This window comes from Athene cunicularia, assembly GCF_003259725.1.
Source record: "Athene cunicularia isolate RWA chromosome 13 unlocalized genomic scaffold, athCun1 chr13_part1, whole genome shotgun sequence".
NCBI classification, from domain to species: domain Eukaryota; kingdom Metazoa; phylum Chordata; class Aves; order Strigiformes; family Strigidae; genus Athene; species Athene cunicularia.
The window spans coordinates 19395986-19407472 of record NW_020799117.1 but is presented as its reverse complement, the minus strand read 5'-3'; the positions used below and the strand labels follow the sequence as shown (position 1 = coordinate 19407472).

General features: G+C 45.8%; 1 long non-coding RNA gene across 1 annotated transcript in view; it reads right to left on the bottom strand.

The window, feature by feature from the left end:
• Window positions 1-729: 729 nt before the first annotated feature.
• LOC113485204 overlaps window positions 730-11487 on the bottom strand; it is a 31532-nt gene continuing 20774 nt past the window's right edge. The window contains exons 8-11 of the long non-coding RNA XR_003399372.1: window positions 5408-5613; window positions 3852-3979; window positions 2743-2839; window positions 730-1168 (exon numbers count right to left, since the gene is read on the bottom strand). This is a non-coding gene — a long non-coding RNA (uncharacterized LOC113485204). The remainder of the gene's footprint in view (window positions 1169-2742; window positions 2840-3851; window positions 3980-5407; window positions 5614-11487) is intronic.

Sequence of the window (11487 nt, the reverse complement as noted above, 5' to 3'; positions counted from 1 at the left end):
TTTGCTTTTCAGTGCTCTGAATCCCTCTGTCTCCCCTACAGTTCTCTCAGCCTCTTGGCTTGCTTTTGTGATTCCCTAGCTAGCTGGAGAGGTGAGAGGAAAACCAGCACGGCTCTGTTGTCCTTCTGTTCCAACAGTGCCCCTTGGGGTGGTTTTGGGCACCCCTGAGCCCCTCTGTTTCTTTTCCCTCAAGGGCCTCAGTGTGCCTTCTGGAGTGCTCCAGAGCCTTCAATCTGCTTTTAGGTGCCCTCCATCCCTGGAAATCCATGTGCTTTGGTGCCCTCAGGAGCCCTCTATGTGCTCTGTAGGTCCTCAGGACTATCAGACTATCAGTGAAGGAAGGGCAGGACCCACGGTCTAGCAGCCATCTGCATGGTGACAGGATGTGGGGACACATCTTTTTAAGCCATTTACCAATGAGCTGGCCTGAAGCAGAAGGGCAGGATGAGAGCTGGACCTGCTCCAGGGGAGGGGAACCAGGACTCACCCCAGGAACAGCACCCAGGAGGCTGCTGTGGTGTGAAGGGTTTTGCTCTGCAGTGAGGGAAGGTGGCGTCAAATTGAATCACTCAGTTAAAAGTCATGTTAGAAATCATCTCAGATGTCAGTGCTGTGTGGCCACTGGCTCCAGGTATCTCCTGTGGATATGGTCCTTTCAGACATGACCCCCTGGAGCCTACGTCCTGCCTGGTACAGATCCTGTCTTCACTGCAGAGCCCAGCACTGGAGGTCAGAGAAAATGTTAAGCAAAGAACAAATAAAACTCCCTTGTGCTGTTTTCTGGGACTGCCTTCCCTAGCCAGGGCAGGTTCCTTGCAGGATCAGAGCCCAAGGCAGCCCATTTGTGTGCGTGAGCAAAGGAAGAGGGGAAGGCTCTCCCAAACCTCCATCACAGCTTTTCACTTCTTTGCTTTACCTGTTTTTTAGCAGCCAAATACAGGTTAGCTGTAGTGTTTTGGTTTTCCTGCAGCTAGTGGCATGGAAAGGTTGCTGGGTGGAGCTGGTGCCTCTCAAATCTCATTTTCCCAGAAAAGCCTGGGTAATGGGCAGGGGAGACACACTCCTTGCTTCAGTCTGAGAACGCTTTGGCCAAGGGCTGGGTGCCCAAGGAAAAGAGGCAGGATGGGGGCAATGAAGCCATTTTGTTTTCTTTGTAGCACATCCTGCACTGGGAAAATGAGAGCAGAAATTCATCCAGGCAGCCTGGACATGCACACAGCCCCACCTTCTCCCCAGAGACAGGATGAGCCCCTCCAGTGTCCCTGTCTGAGGAAGAAGCTTCTGTGATCCTGCCTGGTACTTCCAGCAGGCACTGGCTGCCTGTCCCTGAGGAAGTAGGTAAAGCAGCAGCTGCCTCTTTGGGAGGTTTAGGTAGTAGGAGACACAACTAAGTTCCTACACTTCTATATTTGAGCTCTTCTCAAGAGCAAAGTGGTGATTCAGCCTGAAGAGATGTATTGGTTAGGAAGAGACACATTTTGACCTCAGCTGCATTAGTTGGTAGCAGCATCCTGGAAGGACAAAGCCTTGGTGGTTCTGCCCTGGTATTAGCTCCCCAAGCAGAGCAATGTCCTGCCTATGAGTCATGCTGCAATTAGCCAGTTTCTGTACCAGATGCAAACAACTCCAAAAATACAACAGTCGCTGCAGAGCCTGGGTTGTGTGGAGACAGAAAACCTGAGCGGCATTTTTATCCTCACACAACTCATTTGGGCTGCAGAGTAAGGTCTCACAGCCACTGTCACCCCCTGCCTCAGCCACTCTGGAAGGGACTTGCCCCATTCTGGCAATTTCTCTGCTGGGGCCTGGCCCCCACCCACCTCTGCAGTTACACCTCATCTCATTACCCTGTAAAGCAAATCTTTTTAGAGGCTTCTCTGAAAGGCTTTCTTACAAATGAAGAGACTTCTCTTAAAGAGTAACAAGATGAAACTTATGTGCAGAGGTGGGCTAGGCTCAACCGGAGCAGCCAATGCTGCCAGGCTTTGCTCCCCAGCTGGTATGAATAGTGTTGGCACAAAAAAGCCACTCAGGTTTTCTGCCCTCACTCCGCTCAGTCTCTGCAGTGAACACTGTTCAACTTCCAATTAAGTTGGGGTACTCTTTGTCTTTTCAGGTGTCCTACTATCCTTCCCCTGAATAAACACTTTCTACCCTCCATTTAATGGCAAAATTTATGAAGCACATTGGAACAAGGACTTCAAACAGCTGGAGCTGTGTTTGCTGGGCCCTTGCTGAAATAGAGTAAAGAGCAAGCTAGGCTGAAGGGAGCATCTGTGAAAGCAGATGAAAAGCCCCTTCTGGCACTTACGCACTGCAAGGAAATGAGCTGCCTCAGCAAGACAGCTGTTGGCTGCCCCTTTTAGCTCCACCAGCAAAGCAACAAGTTCTTTCTGATGTAGAAGCTGTGGGACAAGCTGAGGATGAGGAGCAGGGCAAGGTCTGCTCCAGAGATCTGTTACCAGGCATTAAGTAAACAATGCATTGAATAAACTGAAAGTCACCTTGTCTCAGTTGTGGCTTGCTCTACTTTTTATTTCCAAGAGCAAAACCAACCCAGCATGTTGCTATAATGTTTGATTCCTGCTCAGCACTTCCTGCGGCATGGCTTCCCAGTGAGGGCTGTGGAGACCTGGCAAACACAGGCCCTTTCCTCCCATAGCAGCTCCTTAAGGGGTAACTGAAGGCAAAATCCACTTCCTGCTCCTTCAAACAGGGTCGCTGGAAAACAAGGTCACTTACTCTTTGCAGCTCAAGCTGAAGTCTAAAATGGTGGCCCCAAGCAGCTGGTGGAGGGCAGGCAAGAGGTGAAATAGCAATTATTCTTAGCAATGAGCACCTAGGAAAATAAAACAGAGAAATAGCAGGAATAGAAACTCCAGACAGTTTACAAATAGGACTCAAGCCCCTGTTTTCACCCAAGCAGAAGCAGGTGTGCAAATGTACACACTGGATTTGTGCCCCCTTGCTCCAGCAGCCCAGCCAAGGCCCAGGGCTTCACTTCACACACAGCAGGAGCTAGAGCTTCAGCCACAGCTGGGCAAGGCAAAATCTCTGCCAAAGCTCATCCGAGAGCACAGGGCAGCCACAGGAACACAATTGCCACCTTGAGTGGGTTGTAGTTCAAGCACAGAGATGCCTGTTCTTGCCAGCACATTTAGGAAAGGAAGATGGTTTGCCAACCTGCTCCTGGGGTAGATGGATGAGAAAGACTTCCCAAAAGGCTGACCCACAGTGGCAGTCTTTGCCATTTATAAAACCCTTGCCAGACATGAGAACTAGAATGATCAGAAAAAGCTTTTATCTACCACTAAGAGCATCTGACAAGGGAAGGCCAAGCCAGCTGCTACCTTTAGTTACAGCCAGCTGACATACAACCCCAGCCCCACGAAGATGATCACAGTCCAGAAGCCAAACCTGCTCCAAACAGGCTTAGCTCAGCAGCTGATCCCCTGGAGGGCAGCCCCCCTGCAGCCCTCGCACCCCTGAGAGGGAGGCACCAGGCCTTCTGGGTGCTCCTCTCAAACACTGACTGGGAAACAAACTCTTCAGATTTAACTGTGCTCCTGATTGTTTGACCCACACCAGCCTTTCCCATGGGTAGAGTCCATACTCCTGCCTCTGCAGTGCAACATCTGCTTTCATGGCAGAGCCCTGAAAACAGCCCCCCACTGCCACCACCTCAGTCATGGAGGGCCCTGCAAAAGCACCTGGGATCACTGTGCCTCTGGCTAGCAGCAAGGGATCCTCTCCAGGGCCCCCTGCCTGGACCTTGTGGGCACAGCCAACCCGCCAGGAATGGGGTACACAGGCCCTCAAAACCTCCTTGGTGTTTACCTTTGGCCACTCACCACTTCAGGGCACTTACCGACACCGCCCGTGCCCACATACTCCCTTGCTCCCTATATTGTCAGGGCACTCCCGTGCTTCTCTCCAGGGACTTCTGACACTTCATTGCGGCAAAACAGCAATGCCTCTGCTGAAAGAAAAGCTCCTTGGGAGTAAATGAGGGTACAATCAGACCAACACGGGTCTGGTCCAACACCTGAGGTCCCAGGTCAGTCTCCTGCCCTGAAAACTCCAACCTAACAAATGCTGTTTGGGAACTGGCTCACTGCTGACGAAAAACCCAAAATCCCAGCAGCTTCCCAAAATGCCCTGACAGCGAATAGCATGCACCATGCCCCACCTGATGGCACATCGCTTGTGTCTTGTGCAGAGCTTCACACCCACCATGCACCCTGCCCCACAGACCCACAGGGGATATATGTGCAGGGACCACAAATCATCCCCACACCAGGGCAGGAACAAGCATGCACTTTATCTCTCCTCTTCCTCCAGAAGCCACACACGGGGGGGATTTTTGGGCAGGGACCAACAGCAGCAGCATATCTCAGTCTTTGCACAGGGATACCCCCTGCTATCAGGGCCCTCGTGACCACAGGCACCCCACTTCCAGCCAGTCTCTGTGTGGTCCCTGCACACCAGGTGCTGCAGAGCTCAGGCCCAGCAACCAGAAGCTCTCCTCCTCCAGTGCAACGCTGCCCTTGGTGGCTCCATTCCCATTTTGGGAACCAGACCAACAGCCCTTTTTTGGAGAACAGGCTAACGCTCCTGGTACAAGTGCTCCCAGGCTCATCCACCCTCCTCTTTGCCACATATCCCTGCAACCCAAAAATGCCCACAGACCCTAACAGAGGACCAAGTGATCACACACACAGAGGAATGAAACTCCCCATCTCCTGAGTCAAGCTGGGAAGAGTAACATACCAGCAATCTCTTTGCAGCCCCCCTGAAACCCTGGCACTACAGCCCCCACGCTCTTCACCAGCACATTTGAAACATTCTGCAGAGACCAGGCACCTCTACAGCACCTGAAGACAAACCCTAGACAAAAAGGTGAGGGGGCCAAAGAGCCTGAGTCAGGGAGTGTGCTTCACACCACAGCACAGGATGCAAAAAGCCCTTGCAGCTGTCCTCCAAACCGGCAGCCCTGGGCAAGTGCCTGTGGCAAGCCAGTCCCTGGGAACAGAGAAGCTGCTCCAGCTCCAAGGAAAGATACTTAAAATTATTGAAGTTTCCAGAAACAGAAAGAAAAGGGCCAGCATGGCCACCTGATGTTGTACCTGCTCCAGAGGGGCAGTGGCACTTGGGGCAGGGCATCGACTGATGTGAGAAAAGAGGCCAGACAGCAAGGCCTTAGAGGCGAGACCATGCAATGTTACCAGTTCATTTTTTACAGAGAAGGAAAAGGCAATACAATAAAACTTGCTTCTAACAATACATACAAAGAAATACAAGGACTTAAAAGGGTGCAGGACAGACTTACAGATATCTGTGATATTCATTAGTCTGTGCTCTTCCCCTTCAGTAGATTGTTCCCCAAAAAGAAGAAAAACACCCTCACCTACAGCTCTTCCACCAGCTCCAGGGGCACAGCAGCACTCAGCCAGCCTGGCTCCTTCTCCAGCAACCCTGGCACAATCACAGCCACAAACTCAGCTCGAGAATGTGGCTGTTTCCTCCAACCCTCAGCTGCCATCCTTTGCTTCCCCTCAACCATGGCACCACTGGCTCCATCCTGCTAGAGAAATAGCACGTTCACTTTCTACTCTTTTTCGGTAGAACAGATGTAGAATTTAAAAAAAAAAAAAAAGATCAAATTTTAAACCCCTCTTTCCACCACCTCCCCCCAACATCTACCAGCACCTCAGCCAATCTAGTTGGTGCTGGCAACCTCCAGTCTCTTTTAATTATCCTTCTGGTTCTGTTTAAATATATGAGTTCCCTCACTTGGGAAGTGGTTAGTTCAAGATTTGTGGGGTGAGAGTCTTTCTGTAGAAAGACCTGTAAGTAACCTTACCAATCTATTTGTAATTTTTAAGCTGCTGAGCAGGTTAACCTCCATGTAGCTATCAGAATCAGGCACAAAGATTAAGCAAGGACTGTGTTTCTGAATGCCCACAAAGAGAAAAAGGAGTAATTTAAAGTATTTCTTAAATTTCAAGTGACTTTTGGTGCCCCTGAAGCCTTCCATGTGGCTTTTAGTACTAACCAGAGCCCTCTGTTTGGCTTTCAGTGCCCCCCTCTGTGTGTGCTATGGTTTTCAAAACTTGTGTATGAATTTTTTTTAACTTTTATGTCCCATGGAAAATGCTGTATTCATGCATGGGGAGGCTCTGTAGGTACCCAGACCAATGTGTGAGTGTTTCAGCTCCTGTGACCACATCACAACAGCATCACATAGAGATGCTTACGGGCACAGCACAAATCAGACTAGTCAAAATGTACAACTCTTCCCTCTGCGCTTCCTATTCTGGGTTTTGCATATTCTCACTCCTCTGCCAGAATAACGTGTGCTCATCTGCAAAAAGTGTCTTAAGGCTCCATTACTTGCTAAAAACCACAACCCCTGTATGAGAGATGAACCAGAAAGCAATAAGGAGGTTTTACGTGCATAGAAAAAAGTAGTCCCAGCAAACAGTGCTGGAAGCAGCAGCAAAGCCTCCCTGCTGGAAAAAGGCACAGCAAAGGCAGCGTGCCTAGTACACCATCTCTCTTCCAACCACTAGCCCCAGTGTTCAGCCAAGACTGGAAAGGACAGGATGGTCCATGTCTTCAGTACCCCAGCACTTGACAGAATAACTGCACCTTCTAGTTAATCTAGTGGAAAGAGTTTTGAAGCAACTTGGAGGAAGCAACATGAATATGCAGGAAATATAGTTGAAACCTGCTGTCTATTGAAATGGCTCATTAATACTGCACAGACAAAGCAAATGACTGATGCTTACTGCAGAGTTACCAGTGAACATATCTGTGCTTGGATTATCGAAGCAGTGCAGAATATTTTCACCCCATATGGTTTGCCTGAAGAGGCTGTTTCAGATAATGGTTCTCATGTTGTTTCCATAGAATTTCAATATTCCCCAGAAGACACTCGCTGGAGCACTCCAAAGCAACCTTGTGTCATTTGGTGCCACGTGAACTAGCAGAATGCTGGGTACTTATAATTACAGAAAAATAATAATGAAGTTCAAATTTGAAAAAAAGGGAGCATGAAATGTTTTAACTGGAATCAGGTTAGTAAACCTAACTTTCAACATTTTTTTTGTGGAAAGCATCACTCACAAAATAATTTTATGTACATGGATAAAATTAATCAAAATCACGGAAAGAAAAGTAGTGCAAGATTAAATAGCCACAAAATATGCCTAGGCACCAGAGATCTCTTGGCAGAAAAGATGGAAAGAAAGAACTGGGACTCATGCACCATCTGCTAATAACGAAGAGATACAGTGGTGCGAGTACAAGAGAAAGGTTCACTAAGGAAAAGCCCTTCAGATAGAAAATGCTGTAACTGTAGTTATGAGAAAAGAAAAACACTGGGCTTTAAGGTACAAAGAAACAAAAACCATCCCACTCGGACAAATCAAAGGGCTATGAACTCTCTCTGCTCACATCTTCTGACCTGTAGTGGGTGCTATGGAAAAATCTTACAGCATAGGATAAATATATATCCTTTTTCTGGATAATTTTCTGAATTGTCAGTTCATCGTCTACAGTCACCAAAATTCATAGTCCAAAGCAAACACAAGTAAAGAGACAGAGAGGATACAGCACTATGGCAGGGCTTTGTTACTTCCTGTAGGATTAGCTACATGCGTGTAGCTCTACATGGATGTATTCTGCATATTTCCCTGCCCATACATTCCATCCAGGGACGGCACAGTGAGGTGAGGAGGCTGGTGTGAACAAGTGAGAACAGCTCTGACGGAGGAATGAGGATCTCTGACATATGGTGATGAAGCACAAGGTATACAAGAGTCTAGAGAACATTAACAGCTTTTGAAAGAGAGGGCAGATTTGCCACCTGAATTTCAGTGATCATGCCATAATCTACAAGCCCTCTTTTACTACTTGCCCTACCTCCAGCCCTGCTGATGTTGATGCCTCTATAGATGGAGGGAGCCCTGCCTGGACAGAGGTCTTCCCCAGATACTGCTGCTAAAGATGACCTCATTCTGGTATCTTCATCCTCTTCTGTGACCTGATATCTACAAATAATGAGGTTACTGGTAAGAGTATGACGCTGTCATCCTTTATAAAGACCTTAAGTAGACTGAGTCTGAACGCACATGCTGTGCTGGTGGTTTCATGTATCTATTTGATGCCAGACCTGCACAGGAGGAACTGTGTGGTGCTGGGATCCCTTCCACATTCTGAACAGGCAACACACTTGAACGGAATGAGCACTGATCTTTCCACCTCTACCCTGTAGATGTTCCCTGGCCCACCTGTATGTGTCCAGATATTCTTGCATCTCTTCCTACCTTGTATCTGTTTACCTCCTAAGTCCTCCCGCTCACCTTGCTTCTGAGGTCTGCTGGCACGCACCGGCTCCTCTGCTGTGCACTGCAGGTAAAATCTTGCTTGTGCCTGAAGACAGGAGTGGTGCTTGTTGCTGGACAAGGTCTCTGTGGAATACATAGCTGAGCGCTAGCAAGTCTCAGCTGAACATACATAGACTGACATGGCGAGAGACTCAGGTCATGTCAGATTCCAAAGGAAAAGAAAAAAGGCACAACTTTCACCAGGGTTATTTCTTTCTGAAATTTCAAGCCCTTAATTTAAATATTAAGATGCTATATTAAATATATATATTTATATATTTTATATATTTATATAAATATTTAGAAAATACAAATATATATATTTTTTATATTATATAAATAATATAAAGTCCACTTGGCAAAAGTGGACTATATAGCATTTCTATTGGGTTTCTTTATATATATATATAATTTCAATATTAAGCATATATTACAAAGGTTATTTAAAACATTGGAAAAATGGTATATTTTTCTTAATATGTTTGCCGTTTTAGCTGACACTAAAAAAATGTGAAAAACGTCAGACCGAGTCAGATCTCAAGACAAAATCTTAAACCAATTGACTCACATGGTTAAAGTTTAGTAGTGATATCAACAAAGAAAAACAAAGACAGAAATGTCAAACACTAGCACTGCATATAACTAGTTGTAAATCAATAGCCAGGAAAACTCCTGACCTAGATGAACAGAAGCACGAAACAAAGAAACCTCAGAATAAAATCCATGGCTGACAGAGCTTAGCACAAGAAAGTTGTGTTTGCAAAAGAAATCCTAGCAACAGTACAGGGTCACTGCTTGGTGCAGACAGGAGAATTGTGAAGGATTATGCAGAAAATGCAGAAGTGTTCAGACTGTTGGTATTTGGAAAGAAGGATGATTTGCTTTCATTGCTTGAAGATGATGAAATACTTTCCAGACTATTAGTAACCGAGAGAGATGTTAGAATCTATCAGCAATGAACATTTTTAAATCAGCAGGCTCAGAAGCTCCAGCATCGTCGGCAGAGAAGCTCTCGGGTCCACTAACACTGAATGTTAATAGCAGCAGATCTGCAAATGCCCAATTTATAAAAATCTATTAAATGAGAAGGAAAGCAAAGGGAATCAATGAACCATCAGAGAAAAGAGCAACTGTGGGTCAAAGTAAGGGAGGGGTTTTTTCCATCCTATCTATTGGTCGGATGGTCAAGGGTTCTCCTAACAAACTGGAGCCACCATCTTTCCCAGGCTCATTTAATCTGATGGCTCTGATGTACACACTTGTCACTTGGCAGTCACTCAGACCAAAGTTTTCTTCTTGGTAAGAAATCTTTGACTTCTCTGTTAGCTTGAAACCTTCTGCTGGAGTTAAGAGAGTTTAAGTGAAAAAGGGTAAAGAGATATGGGCTCAAGCCCGGCTCCCTGTTACTGCCCACATGCAAGGTCAGATAGCTTTCCAACCAGAATGTAGGTTTTTGTGAAGCTTTTCCTTAGGTGTGTGCTTCTCCCAATGACTGTGCATGGCAAGTGGCTGGCTTGTGGCCATGTAATGTTCCAAGCAGGCACACAGAAGCTCAGGGAGTAGCATTCAGGAGCACAGCGCTGCAATGTGGCTGTCTGAGCCAAAGCCCAACCTCTCCCACACCACACAGGCATCCATGCCCTTGCTGGCTTTGAGGGCCAGCAAGAGCCCTACTTTAAACAAGCTTGACTCCCTCTTCTTTGTAACAAGTTGCAATTAGAAGTGAATTAAATTAGTGTATACTTTGTACTACTACATAAGCAAATTCAAACAACTGAATGGTGCTAGAAAGCGTTATCAGCTATTGGAAGCCATTCAGGATAGTACTAAAATACTTTATACATGTCCAGCTGTGCACAAAACTCTGTTTTTGGAACTTACTGATATTTTCAACCCCCCAAAAAACTGTTGCACTAAAACTAGTGCATAGTGGAAGTTGTAATACACTCTGTGTGATCTCCCATTTAATGTAATGAGGCTTCACTGAAAAAAGAAGAGCAAAATAAAGATTAATCAAAATCCTATGTGAATTTATTTATGGATCACAAAAAATGTTTCTAGAATATCCAAGACATGGTCGAGGGATAAAGTTAGATGAAGTTAGGATTTATCTCGATTACCTAACCTGGCATTAAAATCCTTTTCACTGATCAGCAAACAGAGGGATAAAAAGATTTCAGAGACATTATGTAGGTCTGGAATAATTCCCAGTACGAGTTCCTATAAGAAGAGGAATTGTAGGAGGAATACAAATATTAATCAGAAGAAAAGGTTCTAAATTGGGAAACTGCTCTGGCAACGAGACAAAAGTTTAAGTCATTAGTGTAACAACCTCTAATCCCTATCAGAGCAGCCAGTCTCATGACAAAGATGGACGTGAAATGGCTTTCTCCATAAATATTTCAGTTTTGATTAATTCTAACATTCTGTGTCTGGACGTAACAAATATGTTGTCAAACATATCATAAAAAACAGAACCATTTAGCTGAACAATCCAAAACCATGTAGAAAACTCATTTTCTAGGAAACAGAGAAACAAATTTTAAAGCTGCTTTCTTCTTAACTCAATGCATAAAATTCCCCAGTGTCCAACTCTTTAAAATAACTTCTCCCCACAAGAGCAGCCTATCTAATTAAGTCCAGAACCATGCTACCGTTTTGACCCTGATTTCCATTGGCAACTCCCTGACAGGCACCAAAATACCTTATTAAATTTTTCCAGGGATAGCAGTTCTGCTTTATAAAAAAATAAGTAAATATTTTCTAGGTCAGAAAAGGCAAGAAATGCTCGGAACAATCCTGCGGTCACAGAATTCAAACGGAGCATCAGGCAGTAAGCTCAAAGTCCTGCTACGGTGACAAGCACTCATGTAAAGCAGATCATCCCTACCCAGAGACTGAAGAACATACATATGCATACCAAAGCTCCGAGATTACTCACTCAGAGCACTCTTTTTTGTGTGTAATTACAAATCATTTCCTTTCAGAGGCTATGCCAGTATAAGAAACTCCTGTGACAGCCTCACGGTTGTGACAGTACAACTGTGTTAGGGCTACATACAAAAGTGGATCAAGGTGGATCCCAGGTTAGAATAGC